Genomic DNA, 13,104 nt, shown 5'->3' on the forward strand with positions numbered 1-13,104 from the left:
AACACATCAGACTTCTCATCAGAAACTATGCAAGGAAGAAGAGTGGAGATAAATATTTAAAATGGTAAGCAGAATATCCAACAGCCTAGAATTCTACATCCAGCAAAATCATCCTTCAAAAGTCAGGTGGGAATAAAACTTTCTCAGACAAAAACTGAGAAAATGTATTATTGGCAGATCTGTCTTTCAAGAAATGTTAAAAGATGGACTTCAGGGAGAAGGAAAATGATAGAGGTCAGGAACTTTGATATACACAAAGAAAAGAAGAATCATGGAGAAGGAAAAAATGAAGGCAAAATAAAATATTTATTTTTCTTATTCTTTTTTTTTAAACATTTATTTATGCATACAAGAACTGGGGTACAGGCCAGAGGTGTGGGGAGGTGAGAGGATTCACCAGAGAGAGAGCGGGGAGCAGAACAGGCAGACTGAGTGAAATACACTGCTGAGAGGAACAGCGGGCGAGACAGGAGAGGTCTGCTGTGCCATGTGGGTCAGCTCCCTGGCTGGGGATGGAACTCATGCTGCAGTGGCTGCGGCAAGCTTCATAGGCTACGTCTTAATCCCTGTGCCACCAGGGAGGCCCTATTTTTCTTATTCTTAATCAAGCTACAGGCAAAGTGTAAAGCAATAGGAACGATGTATTGGTTAATGATAGCATATAGATAAGTGAAATGAATGACATTGATGGAGACAGAAATTAGTAACACTCTGCTCTGAGCACCTGCGTTACCCACGGAGTGGTAGAGTGTCATGTAAATGTGTGTCACGATCTCTGGCGACAACTAAGAGCTGGTAAAGTGAAATCATACTAAAAATGAATCATTGACCTAAATGTAAAATACAAAACTACAAAATTCCCAGAATATACTATAGGAGGAAATCTAGGTGACCTTGATTTTGGTGATGAATTTTTAGATACATTGCCAAAAGCACAATCCATAAATTTTTTTTTTTGATATGTTGGATTTTATTAAACTAAGAAAACTTTAATCTGGCCCATCAGGTAGCCTTATTTCCCAAATCTGCTCCTGTGAGTTCAGCGCGGACGACTCTTTGATGCTGGCCCACGGTGTCGAGAAAACCAGGGTCAGGGCTGGTCAATGAAGGAGTCTCCTCCTCCAACATTGATGATTGAGCCCCTCGGGGACCTTCAGTGATGAGCTGACCGTGATGCTGGGGCCTGGCTCATTCTAGCTTCAGACTCTGAGGACTAGCGAGCCTCCCCCAGCCCGTAGGAGCTGAAGGCTTCCTCCTGTTTCTTGCCTGTGGTTTTGCCCCCTGGTGAGAATGGACCTAACCTCCCACTTGATGCCCCGTCAAGGCACCAGAGCCAGATATCAGGACATCTGAGTCTTTTTCCAGCTTAACTTTACAACAGTAAGAGCAGTAAGAGGGTCTGGGTGGGCTGCCCTGAGACAGCAGTAGAGGCACAGCCTGCTGCCTGGAAGCCATCACTTCAGCACCCCTGTGTCTCTGCACAGCTCCAGCACCTGCCCAACAAGCACAGGGCTGTTTGGCAAGAAGGAGCCACTTTAAAGGCATTTTGTTAGCAAGTTGCTGGCCTAAGGGCCTGCATGCTCTTCTTTCCTCCAAACCCCTCTAGAAGCTCCGATGATCAGCGGTGAAATCCCCAGAACAGGATTGGTTGTGTGAAATTTCAGATTTTATGCAAGTTCACAGGTAGAACCTATGCACAATTACTGCTAAGAGTTTGATTTTGTCGCTGTGAAAGCCCCGCGGATTAGGCCTTTCAGAAGAAAGGAAAAAGCCGCTTCTGAACTTTTAGCCTCCGTTGGATATTCTGCGACAGAATAGCCTTCATACTGCCAGTGCATTTACAATGTAAACGCTTTCTTTCAAGGTCAGGGTTTTAGCGCCCAAGGCCACTATTGAAACTGCAGGGGCAGAGCTGGAACAACCCTGCTGGCATTCTAAAAATAAGAAGCTTTATTTTCAAACTGCAGGATGGGGTTTAAAAGACAGAGCTTCAACAATTTACTTTCCTGACTGCCACTTGTACCCCTTTTCTGTCAATTTGGCCTTGGAGAAAGAGGCTGGGCCCATACAAAGGGAAGACCAATTTCTGAGAACTGCATAAGATTAACTCTCCTGGATGCTGGTCCAAGTGTCTCCAACCTTCCCCTCCCTTTGTTAGTGGGCAATCTAGGAGCAGGCAGACTGAGGGGCCCCCCAGGACCCCCAAACCTGCCTGCCCTGACAGGTTTCTGCCACAGCCACATAAAGACAAAACATATATTAGTGCTTTGTTCCTTTAATAGAAAATAACTTTAACACAATTAGTGTGCAATAGAGAGAAGAGAAAGAATATAATTTCCAAGTGAAGCACCCAAAGTTACCCATCTCCTTGTGGGTAAATGCCCAGCCAAACAGGGTTGGCTCGAAGCGGGGCCACTGAGGCCTGAGAGCCTGCCACAAGTCTAAGACATGTCCTGGTGGGGACCCTCAGGATAGGAACAGAAGGGGCCAGGCAAGTCCAGAAGAAAAAGAGCAAAATCAAAACACAAGTCAAGAAAATGGCTGCCATTGTCAGCCTCCCCATGGATCTCTCGCCCATGTTTCTGTCTCTTTTAAGTGTCTCCTTTCATGTCTGCCAAGTCGCTGTTATAAATCCAAGGCCCAGAAGCAAGTACCGTTCGTCTTCACATGTCTTTCCTCCACATGCCCCCTCCAAGTCTTCCCTCTTCTTCTTCTGCCAGTCTGTTCCCTCTTCCCCTCGCTGCTCTGGGTCTCCCTTCCTTGGGTGGGGCGAGGGACCTGGACCCCTTTCTGTGGGGATCTCACTGTTACACTAAGCAGGATTGGGCCTCCATCAGACACACCAGCAGAGAGAAAGTTCTAAAAGGAAACCAAGGCTGCAATGGCTGAAAGAGCTGGAACTCCCTAGACATTAGGGGAAAAGCTTCCTGTTGTCTTCTAGATGGGAACGAGCTCAGATCTGTAGGGCAGGAAGGGGTGTGTCCAGATGCTTCGAAGGCATCCAACAGGAGGGACAACATCAGCCCTCGGATTTGTCTGTGTGGGAGCTGCTTCTCCCTGAAGGCTCTGGAAGACCCTGTTAGGGGCATCTTGGCCTCCCTGGGTGGCGAATCAGGCTTTCTCCACAGCAGGGTCAGGTAGCCTGGAGCTGAGGCTCCGAGGACACAGTTTTTTTGGGGGAGGAAAGATTGAGGGAGGTCAGAGGGTCTGGAAAAGAAAGCCCAGGGCACTGCCCAACAGGTATCTGGGCCCAGACGCGTGGGTGGAAACTGGCCCAATGGGAGCAGAAGCACTTCAGAGTGTTCGGTCATCGGGGAGACGGTGACTTTCTGTTCATGGCTGGGCCAGCCGGTCCACCCAGACTTTGCTGGATTAGCCCTTCACATTGTTTTTCATGTTTTTTCCCCTAGTGCCATGTTATCCATAAGGCCACCCTTGAAACCTTGATTCTGACGAGACTGAAGTAACCAGTCGCCCTCACTGTCAGCCTCTTCTCCATCAGACTTTGGGGACTTTTGAATGACACTTTTTTTTTAAAAGTATGGTTTAGAATCGCTTTTATGGTGCTTGAAACCCTGACTGACTTGGTAGTTCTATGAAGGTCAGACTTTTAATTGGCTTTTAGTGGTTTACTCTCCCCGACCCCATAGCGAAACCATTTTATCTGCCTCTTTGCAGCAACCATGTCACACATTTTGAATATCTTGGAAGCTGCATGTCACAGGAGAGCACAGAAGAGGCGTTGTGGTGTAGGGAGAGTGAACTAGCCTGCTTTGGCCAGTCACCCTACACCTGCAGTCAAGTTAGGTGACTTTAGAAAATGACTTTAATTTCTCCTGAGTCTTTGTTTTCCTGTCAGTAGAATGGGAGGGTTAAGATGAGTGAATGGGGGTCAAAATTTTAAAATATAAGATTTGAAACCCCTTTCCCTTCTTTTTTTTTTTTTTAAGATTTGTTTATTTATGCATACAAGAGCTGGGATGCGGGCCAGAGGTGTGGGAGGCGAGAGGTTTCACCAGAGACAGAGTGGGGAGCAGAACAAGCAGATCTACTGAAATCCACTGCTGAGGGGAGCAGCGGGCGAGGCAGGAGAGGTCTGCTGCGCCATGTGGGTAGCTCCCTGGCCGGGAATGGAACTCCTGCTGCAGTGGCTGCGGATACCTTGATAGCTCTATCTTTAACTCCTGCACCACCAGGGAGGCCCCCTCCCCCTTCTTCTTGACTCTTCCTTTCTATCCCTTTCCGGCCAGGGATGTGTCATCATAGGTTCCTGCTCCCGTGTAACTCCTTCCCTAGCTCTTCCCATGTCTCCTTCGTCTCCAATGATAAAGCTCCCAGCTCAAAGTTACCACCTTGGAGAGGTCCTCCCAGACTACTCAGCCTCAACCCTGCTGTCCCTCAGGTAACTCTCTCCACATATATGCTGGTGCACAGGTGTTTTCTGACTCCCCTACCAGGGCTGGGATCGTGTGTATCTTGTTCAGTGTTGGGTCTTGTAAGATTGAAGAAACCTGACAAATAGAAAATGCTCAAGATGTACTTAAAAAAATAAAGTGTACTATTCACAGGATTGTCCCCCCTCCAGGTGTACTTTGGTCTGATAGAGAAACGGCTCACCTGCAGCAGCTGCAGAGATGTGAGAAGTGGGGGAGACTGTGATGTTGTGCTCTTGCCGCGTGGTCTCCGCGGTGAGGCCACGTGAAGGTGCTGGAACCTGGGAGCTAAGCTCATGTGAGGTGTGGTCAGCATGGCCAGCGGCCTTCTCGCTTCAGCGAAACCCTGAATGACACGGCAGGGAGGACCCATTGACCGACCATGGTGGAGACGCTGCTGGAAGAGTCGACAGTAGTTTCTTTTGTACTGAAGTTACCTTCAGTGTAATGGACATAAGTTTGAGGTGCTATTGTTGAAAGTCAGCGTGAGTCTGTATTACGTGATGGTAGCAGTAACAGTGCATCTTACCTCAGCGCTGTCCCCCTGGTCCAGCTTTAACCACCCTCCTCCACCTTCCTGCCTGTCATCACTAACTGGTCTTGAAGCCCAAAAGTTTATTTTGTTTCATTTAGTTCACCCTCCTGTTTTCTCTGTGTACCACATAGGAGTAAAATCCTGCTTGTCCTTTCCTGTCTGCTGTCTGGCTGTTCACTGGGCATAATTCCTTTGAGATTCATCCATGTTGCTGCAAACGGCAGAATCTCACCTTTTTTTTTTTTTAAAGATTTAATGTGCTTTTTTCTTTTTTTAATATTTATTTATTTATTTATACAAGCACTGGGTACAGTCAGAAGCGCTGGAGGGTGAGAGAATTCACTGAGCCAGAGCGGGGAGCAGAGCAGGCAGAAGGACTGAAGTACACTGCTGAGGGGAGCAGCGGGCGGCAGGAGAGGTCTGCGCGCCATGTGGGACTCTTGCCCGGTGGCTGGGGAGCAGCTGGGGATTGAACCGGTGCCGCAGAGGCCATGGGCAGCTTCGCAACCCAGCGCTCAACGACTGCGCCAGCGGGGAGGCCCAGAATCTCACCTTTTTGAAACAGCTGAGTGGTGCTCCATCGTGCACACGGTCTCACCTTCAGGATCCTGGGGTCTGCCAGTGAAGCTTTGGGTGTTTCCAGTTCTTGGCTGCTGTACACAGTGCTGTCAGAGTGTGGGGGTGCTTCCATCTTGCCAGAGTAGTGATTTTGCATTTTGGGGGTAAATACCCAGAAGTGGGATAACTAAATTGTATGGAATTTCTATTAATTTTTTGAGGCATCTCTATATCACTTTCCATCATGACTGCACCGATTCACATTCCCAGCTACATGGGCATATGGGGTGTCCTCTCTCCAATGGGGTTTCTTATGTCACATAATCAATAAGTGATTCAGAGATCACTCCATCAGTGTGTGAGAGGCAGGAAAGATGCTAAGGTTACTCCTGTACAAGTCTCATAATATCATATTGAGGACAAGAAGCAGCTGTTTTCTTTGTTTCTGTGTTCTTTGAAACTCTACGGTACATCAGTCAATCAGCGAATACTTCTTGCACACATACTTGCCACGTGACATGCTGCCGTGGTGGAAAATCCCTTGTCTTAACCTCCCTGAACTTAAAGGCCCCAGGAATGCCCCTCCTGGATAGATTTTCGAATGATTAAATATGGCCCTAAGCCAGGGCTTAAGATTGTGTTTATCTAAACCATCTACCATTCTTAAATGGTGTCACAACATTGTCACTTTTTACTTTTCATTTTTCAAATCAACTACCAAAGGGGTTTGTTCACTCCTGAAGTGTAATCCTCTGTGGCAGCTTTCAAAAGTCACCCAGTCCCAGTGTTAGGGTAAAAATCATAGATAGACACACTTGTCCGAGATAAGAGATTCACATCTTCTTTAAGCTTATTTTTAAATCTAAGTTATTTCTCCTTAGTAAAAGAGAAAAGCATGTTCAAACCTCCAGTAAATGTTGTGAACATCGTACTTCGGACCAATCATTTCCCAAAGCAAAAGTTTATTTTTTTTTTAGGAAAAAAACCTGCAACATATAATCATGCTTCTGGCTCATGTCTGCTCAACATCTAAGACATTTTCCAGTTGTCTTTGGGAAGCCTTCCTCAAAGATCTGCCCCTCTCTACCCCTACCCAGGCTGATTTCCATGCCCTCCTGTATCTTCTGTAGTGAGTAGTGACACCATGTATATTGCTGGAAAAAGCGGTGGTGGGGTGCGGGGGTGCAAGGAGGAGGAAGCAACTATGCTACCAAAGAAAACTCTCATTCTGTTACAGGGCAACCCTGATATAAAATGGGTTGCCTGACTGTGGGTCCTCACCCAGATTTAAAGGGGACTTAAACTGCAGGCACACACAAGAGGTTTATTTACAAGGGAAGGGGAATGAAGAAATATACAACTCAGGGAGAAAAGAGGGAGATAAAGTCTACCCTTTGGGCAGAACTGGAATCCCAAATGACCCGCGGAGACCAAATGACCAATGACCAATGACCCCCTTCCTGGCCAAGAGCATGAGCCAAGTCTCCAAGACCCCACTAACATGGCTGGTTTTTATTTACAAACAGAAAAAATGGCTGCTTAACTCCGCCCTTAGGTGCTTGCAACTTCCCTTTGGGTATCATGGGATTTGTAGTTTCCAGTGTCTTGCTGGGGTGGGGTGGCATCCACAAAGACTGTATAGAATTTGCTCAGGACATCCTTTTCCCCTAACAATTCTACCCACCACTTCCTATCTTGGTCACTTCCAAACAATGGCATCACCTTGTTGCAGCTCAATTTTCTCTTCTAGAAAATGAGGGTCATCTCATCATTTCATTTTGCACTATTGCCATGTGGATCAAATGGGACTCAGTATGTAAAGCATGATTCACAGTGTCTGATGGCAAATACGCGCTCAGCCAGCCCTGCTGCGGGGGTAGAAGAGGCACCTGTTGCCTTAGCTGCCGCCACTAACTTGCCTTTCTGTTTCCTCCACCACAGGTTCCATTTATGTGCTTTTTCCCTTGGCCATAGAGGGGTCATCTTAGTCCAGTGTGACTTCCTATTAGGCACACAAAAGGTATTTATTTATTCAGATCAACAAATTAACTATCAAATGTATACATTTTCTAGGTGACATATAATACTTACACCGACTCCAAAACATGGTGGTGACAGCTTGTGCTTCCATGGCTTTCCACCTTAGGAGGCGCTCTGGCACACTTTTAAGCTCTGTTGCTTATTTTATTTTTGTTATCAAAGAGCATCGGCATTTACCCATGCTTCCACTCAAAGAAAAAATGTGTTACGTACTGCATTAGTTCAAATGTTTGTCAGAAATGTACCCATGTGCTATCTCTTTGATGAATTTGACCTATAATTTGATTATATAAGAAAACATCTCTGCAGGAGCTCCCTGAAGAAACAGGAAAGAGCTGGGGAGATGAGGAACAGAAACAGCTGATGGTGAGGAGCTCAGCAGGGCACAGGGAGGGGGTGGTGGTGCTAATAAAAAAAAAAAGAGAGAAGAGTTTCATCTAAAATGAGAAAAGAGAAGAGAGGAAAACAGCTGCATTTATACAAGATAGTGTGATTTGCTTCCATTTATGGGCATAATGGGAAAAAATAATGTGAACATTGGGGTTAAAATTGGGTTGAATTGAAAAGAAATCCAGCTGGATGAAACGGCAGATCTGAGCGGAAATGCGGGGTGTCCCTGAAATGGCATTAGACACAAGAAGGAAATGGTCAGACTTTAGGATGGATGGTTGCTCTGTGACCCAGAGGACCTGGGTCATTCACTTCAAATTCACTGGGTTCCAGTCCATGAGGGATGAAGAGACTCAGTTTGGCTGGTGTGACTCTGCACCAAGGTCGCGGGCTGACCCGGGACTCAGGCCTTCTGGACAGAGGAGGCTGTGTCTGTCCCAGTGATGCTCTGGATTGGCATCCCCTAAGTCCCGGTCTACCTTCCTCCTGACTGTCCCTCTGCAGATGGCATCGCCCTTCCTCATCCACCCAAGCCAGAAACCTAGGGTCATCCCTCATGCCTCCTCTTCTCTCTGCTTCCTTATTCAGTCTGTCAGCAAACTGCTGTCAACTAAATATGTCTCTGGTCTGAACTCATCTCTCCTCCCCTCCAGGCAAGTCTTTTCATCCTCCTTGGTTTCTTGCTGCTTCCCAGTCTCCTACCAGCGCTGGGATCATCTCTTAAAACTGAGGTCAGATCATCAGTCATTTGAAGACTAAGGTTCTTGACCTCACTAGTTCTACACCACATGGCACATGCTTTGTACCCCAAACCCGCCTCTTTCTATTCTCCCTCTCAGTTGCCACAGTGCCATCAATGGCCTTTGTTCAGGTTGTGTATGTTTGTTCACCAGTGACCACTGGGTTCATCAGTGATTTCCCCCACCCAACCTCATCTGGGAACCCAGAGCCTTGAGGTCCATGTGTGTGAAGTCCCAGGGTATCCGGCCTTGATGCCCTACGTCCTGAGCCCCTCACATTCTCACAGATGTGGTTCCTTTGCCTGAAACACTTGTCCCTCCCACTCCATGCTCCCTTTGTAAGATTGGTGAAAAGAAAACTCTAGACCACCTTGATATCTCATTTTCTGCCCACTTTCAGAGGCTGAGCAGGCAGTTCGCACAGTAGGTCTACTTCCTCTCTATAGCACCTGCCATAGCCTGTCCAGGCTCATCTGGGGCAGCCTGAGTGCTGGGAGCTTGTGTGCCCTGTGCTCTCTCCACATGGAGGCTCCTCACAAAAGCTCATTTCCTGTATTTACAATATTTACTGATAAGCGACTTCATTTCGTTCTCACTGGAACGTTAACCTTCACGAGGGCAGGACCTCATCTGGCCTGTTTTCCTCCATCTCCTCCCTGCCTCCTGGCACAGAGCCCCAAGGTGCCACGACTGGTGGCACCAAACAGGTGCAATCTCTTAGCTCTGAAACGTACCAGATGTGCCAAGTTGAAAAAGCTACTTCTGTGCCTCTCTTTCTATCTTTTGTAAAATGGGGAAAATAGCAAAAGTCCTCCTCATAGGCTTGTGAGGGTTAAAAGAGTTAACACACATCAAGCGCCTAAGACAGTGCAAGGACTTGGACGTTCCCTTATAAGTTTGGATTATCCTTTTTATGATAGATGCTCAGTCAGTGTATGCTAAAGGAATGAATGATGAGCTATGCAGGTGTCAACTTAATCATTGCCTCTTCTCTGAGATCTGACCGGAAGTCACAGAGTACATGGATTCTTCTCCTTAAGGGCACATTACCCCCACGTGTCCTGTTCTGCTTGGTGTTCCCTCAGGGGTCTCTCTCCCTGACCACATGTAACTGCTCCAAGGACCATTGCTTCACTGAAATATCACTCAACCCAGTGCCCGACACTGGTGTGGTCCAAGGTTAAGTCCTTACTGAAAGAAATGCAACACAAAGGTGGAAAAGGCAGGGGAGTGTGCCCAAGTGATTGTGTGCTCCAGAAATGCAGGGTGTTTTAGGCCAACGTTGAGTGCTTTGAATATCTCAGGATGATATGCATGTGAAAACCAAAGGCTTTGGGGATCCCAGTGCTGACTTTTGGGTAAGGACTCTGGGGACCCAGATGCCAGACTAGTATGTTCTTGTATCTAGCCTTCTAATCAGAACAGTATCATGTGTGGTTAAGTCTTTGGAGTCAGAACTGGCTGCAAATCTTGACACTGCCAACAATGGGAGTGGACCTAAGAAAATTGCCTAAGAAAATTGGACCTAAGAAAATTGGACCTAAGAAAATTGCCTAGCATTTTTGAGTCTCGGCTTCACTGTTTCTGTAATGAGAATAATTATTGCTTATTTCAGGGAATAATTGTGAGACTCAAGTGGGATTGTGCACATAGTTTGTGTAGGATATATAGTATTAAATTCTTTTTTTTTTTTTGTGGGACCCTCGCTGGTGGCCAGGGATCGAACTGGTGCTGCAGAGGCTGCGGGCAGCCTCACAACCCAGCACTCAACCCCTGTGCCACCAGGGGAGGCCCCTTATAGTATTAAATTCTTATGTGAACATCAGCTCCCCTTTGGAACTCTACTAAAATGAAAGTAAAGGAATAAAAAAGAGAGGTGAGAGAATGGAGAAAATAGTACATGAGCTATAACAATGTCTGGTCAGAGTGCATGGAGGAGGAGGAGGTCAGAGGACAGAGAAGAGGAAGCAGCAGCCTGTGTGCTTGGAAAAGAGGATGAGTATGCTTTCCCTCAGAGCCCAAGAACATTCTGGAACACAGGAGCACTGTGAATTAAACATGAACATGAACAGAGATGAGGGCCAAGATGGAAAACAAGAATTGATAGAAAATCTGACACAGGGGTAAGTCCGCACACACCCCACCTCTCACTGCCCGGCGACAGCCCTTCTGCCCCTCTTCTTGGAATCAGGGGTTTAGCTGCAGACCTCAAGGATGCGAACTACGGTGGATTAGAAGAGAGAGGATCTGGTAGGGAGCAGAGGCTTTAAATGAAAATCTATAGCTTGAGCAGGAGACCCTGCTACCTGGCCCTTGCTCCTGCTCCCTGACTCACTTTTAGAACTTCATCGTTTAGGGCTAGTCCTTCCTCTTCCGACCACACTGGGGAGGCTCGGGAGGTCCTTTGGAGAATGTGGAGAAATTGAACTGCTCAAGAGAAAACTGCTGCAGAGGTTGACACCCTGACCATGTAGGGGTATCCCCACTGGGAAACCTGGGCTGCTTCCAATTGACGTGGGTGAGAAGCACCCACACAGAGTATCGCTCATGTTTTAGTGCCTCATTCTCAAACAGGAAGTATCCATTAATATTTGGAAAATTTGAACTGGAGAAATAAAGATAATAGGGAGAACAAAGAATATTTTAAAATTTTATTACTGATATCGTGAAGGATATAAGGTAAGACATTGGATGTACAGTAAGAACATGGCATAACAGAGAAGCCAGAAGAAAGCAAGAATTCCTCCACTTTCAAAATATAATAACTGAAATGGAAAATTAGATTGGAGTGATTGGTAGAAATGTCAAGAAAATCTTTCCTAGAGTGCAGCTAAAATCAAAAAGAGGAACATTAGGGTAGAAGAGATAATAAAAATTAGAGAGCCAGTCGAGGGAACCTAATATTCAGCTAATGGGAATTTCAGAAAGAACGAGGGAAGAAAAATCAGAAGGAAGTTATCAAAGAAATAGTACAGAAAATTCTCAGAGTGACTTTACTCCTGAGAAGGATGTGCCTCCCCGCCAGGGTGAGGGCGCACAGACCCCTGCCAGGCACATCAGCACGGAGTGTGTGACCAGTGAAAATGAGAAGAATCAAAGTTTTTAAATGAAAAAGCAAGTCAGTTCAAAGCAATCGCTTCACCGTGGCAGGAGGAAATACAACAGCGATGCTGGGAGACAAAGATCGCCATGTTTGATACTCTGAAGGGAAATTATTTTCAGCAAATACTCCACGAAGTCCTCTTCAGTCACGCGCGAGTGTCAACTAAAGGCATTTTCAGACAGGGAGGGATTGAAAGTGTTTCTCTCCCGTACACCCGGGGTGATGGAGCTCTTGGAAGGTGTCTTCCAGCCGAAGGGAGAGTTAAGCTACAGAACAGGAAAATGCTGGACTCAGAGCACAGGGAATCTGACAGATTGGGTGAAGCAAGTCCCAGACCACAGCTCCGGGGGCAGAGGAGAGTCATGCGGGAGCACCCAGCAGGGGTGGAGGAGCCAACCATGCGTGCTTGAGGCGATGACTCAAGACCAGGGAAGAACCACCCACAAGGCTCACAGGGAGAAGCATCCAGAATTTTTACAGGGCTGGGAATGACACCTGTTCCAGCTCACAAGACCTCATGGCTCACCTCATGGCTCACAAGGCATTTGTGAATAGCTTTCCTCAATAGTGGGGAAAACTCATGCAACCCTGAATCAACAGGTATGTAAAGAAGTAAGACATTTGTCCCATAATAAGGAGAAACATCAATTAAAATGAATGTAATGAATATAGAAATAACACAGGTGATTGAATTAGTAGACCAGACATTACAAGTCAGTATCGTTGCATTCCATGTATTTAAGCAGCCAGGGAAAAATCTGAACATGGTAAACAGAGACATAAAAGAGAATTTAAAAAGACTGAAGTCAAAATTCTAGAGATAAAAATGATGAAACCCACAGATAAAACTAGCTGCAGGGTAGACCTGGCGTAAGCCGTGCTCAGGCTTACCTTGATGATGTAATAGCTACAGCATATTTTAAAATTCCTGGAAGAGGCCATTTTCCTCTCCTAATTCTCATTTATAATCAATACTGGACTTTCCTATTGACAGTACCTGTGAGTTAATTAAGAAATAATTTGGCACTGATGTTAAGAAACCTGGCACATCGTTCATCAAAATGGACTCTGCTCAGGCCGTCGGGATAAATGCTGGCTGAGAAATGACGCTAAGTGGCTGGCTCATTAGCTTGTCAGGAATAAATCCCTTTTCCAAATATGAGCATGCCATGGTTTTAACCCTTTGTGTTGCATATAAAACAGTCTGGCGGGGAAGGCTCAGATGTGGTGGTCTGGTTTTCAATAATACTAAGTGTTTTTATTTGTTTATTTAAAATTTTATTTATTTATTTATGCACACAAGAA

The 13,104-nt window shown here is 46.2% G+C and overlaps 1 long non-coding RNA gene across 3 annotated transcripts in view; it reads left to right on the forward strand.

Moving 5' to 3' along the window:
• Positions 1–13,104, forward strand: part of LOC119260844 (uncharacterized) — a 40,201-nt gene that overhangs the window by 22,612 nt on the left and 4,485 nt on the right. For all 3 annotated transcript variants that reach the window (XR_008549135.1, XR_005128833.2, XR_008549134.1), the window contains exon 4: positions 7,468–7,546. This is a non-coding gene — a long non-coding RNA (uncharacterized LOC119260844). The remainder of the gene's footprint in view (positions 1–7,467; positions 7,547–13,104) is intronic.

The sequence above is a fragment of the Talpa occidentalis genome, unplaced genomic scaffold, assembly GCF_014898055.3.
Source record: "Talpa occidentalis isolate TD23 unplaced genomic scaffold, MPIMG_talOcc4v2.1 talOcc4.6, whole genome shotgun sequence".
Taxonomy (NCBI): Eukaryota; Metazoa; Chordata; class Mammalia; order Eulipotyphla; family Talpidae; genus Talpa; species Talpa occidentalis.